A 2,187-nucleotide genomic window follows, 5' to 3' on the forward strand; every position below is an offset into this window, starting at 1 on the left:
TTGAAGAAAGAGAACATCTCACTGAGACAGCAGTGTTTGGAGCATGCCAGATACAAAAGAAGATGGGATCTCAGACTGATCGGTCTTCCAGAAAAGGAAGAAGACACAAGAGAAACGGTGATCGGAATTCTTACCCGGGTGATTCCGTGGGAAGCTCCGGCAGTCGGTGGATATCGTGCATCGGTTAGGAAAAAGAAACGACGCTGCTACTAATAAGTTACCCAGGCCAGTGATCATTCAGTTTGCAATGCGGACTGTGCGTGATGAAGTGTGGAAAAAATCAAGAGAGGCAAGAGTGTGTAAAGAGATGAACATACAATTCAAAGAAGACTTTTCAAAAGAAGATCGCGAAGCTCGTGCTAAGTTGTGGCCAAAAGTGCAAGAAGCCAGAAAAAACGGCAAGAGAGCCTTCCTAAAAGAAGGCTATGCACTTATTGATGGACTCAGAGTTGACCTGTAACTGATGAACACAAGGTAACACGTAGACTCGTTAAAGTATTCAAGATTGCCACATATCAGATGGAAATAATCTGATAAAAATGTTTAAGAAAAGGTGTTTAACTAAAGGCAATACTGTATGTTTTAGTTGGTTTTGTTATAGAGTTATTAAGGACAGCACTTTCACTACTGCGTTTAATGTTGAGTGTGTCCTCAGAGCTGAGACAGTTATACATTAATTTATGGACACAGAAGGCCACTGGTTAATGATAGCAGTAGAAATTCATGACAAATGTTATATATTACTCTGTATTTATGGTTATAATAACAAAGTGGCTAATAGAGAAATGTTTGATAAACTTGGTAAATTGGTAATTGAATGGAAAAAAAAGTATAATGCTGAAAATGTGATAATAGGGGGTGACTTTAATATAGTCCCTGACGTATGGCTAGACAGGAGACCTCAAAGAGGTTCACATTCTGTGTATAATGATACTATATTGAATTTCTGTAAAACTGTAAATGTGGTTGATTACTGGAGGGTATCTAACCCAAACAGCATTCAGTATACATGGTTTAACTCCTCAGGAAATGGACAATGTTCGAGATTAGATTATTGGCTTATTTCTTGTGAACTATGTAAAATTGTCTCGGAATGTAAAATTACAGCTGCCCCACTTACAGATCACTGTATGGTTACTCTGTCCTTATCAGTCTTTAAGAAACCTCAAATTTCTCCTAATATTTGGAAGTTTAATAATGACTTGTTAAAGAATATTCAGTTTAGGATTATTAATAATGTGTATCCAGCTGCTGAAATTTTACGGAAAAGATTCCGTTTTGAAGTAGATCCTTGTGTTTTTTGTTTAGAAGAGCCTGAAACCATTGAACATCTATTTTTTTCTTGTCCAGTCACATTGAAGTTCTGGCAGGATCTTCACAGCTGGCTAAATATTGATATCAACACTGATATTCCATCACTGAATTTGTTTCAGGTTTTGGTTTTTGGTTGTGCAGATGGTCTTTCGAAAAACATGTCATTGATGTTAAACATTATTATTACAATGGGTAAATATCATATACACAAAAGTAAGTGGAATAACAGTAAACCCTCTTTAAATTGCTTTAAAAATGAATGTAAAAAATACTTAGAATCTTTAAAACACTTATCCAAAGATAATCAATCCCTTGGGGAATTGTATAATTTATTTATTTTTTCCTCCTTGAAACCCCCTCAAATGTTTAAAGAATTTAAAGAATGTTTATTGTTATTGTATGTAGAGATATACATATATACACACATGGACATTTATGTATGATGTGTATGATGTTGGTAAAGTGTATATTTTGTCATATGCATCAATAAAAAAAAAAAAATAAAAAAAAAAACCTGCCCACAATTTGTTTCCTGTTCTCTCTTGATGTATCAGTTTCAATTAGAGAGCTGGTCTATCGAAGAAACAAAAGGCATGACTTTATTTTAGCTTTTTCTTCTTCTTGCCCCGTGCTTGAGGAGGCGAACGGACCTGCCACCCCCCACCCCTGGAACGCGATCGGACCAAGGGAGGGCCCCCGGGGCCCCCGCCGTAGCTAAGGATCCCTGCAGCTAAGGACGGCCCTGCTTCTTCCATATTATACAGTTGTGACAGTTGTGGAACATATAATTTGCGGTATCTGCAAAATGTTAATTATTTTACCAAAATAAGAGGGATCATACAAAATGCATGTTATTTTTATTTAGTACTGACC

The sequence above is a fragment of the Sinocyclocheilus rhinocerous genome, unplaced genomic scaffold, assembly GCF_001515625.1.
Source record: "Sinocyclocheilus rhinocerous isolate Xijiao unplaced genomic scaffold, SAMN03320098_v1.1 scaffold1311, whole genome shotgun sequence".
Taxonomy (NCBI): domain Eukaryota; kingdom Metazoa; phylum Chordata; class Actinopteri; order Cypriniformes; family Cyprinidae; genus Sinocyclocheilus; species Sinocyclocheilus rhinocerous.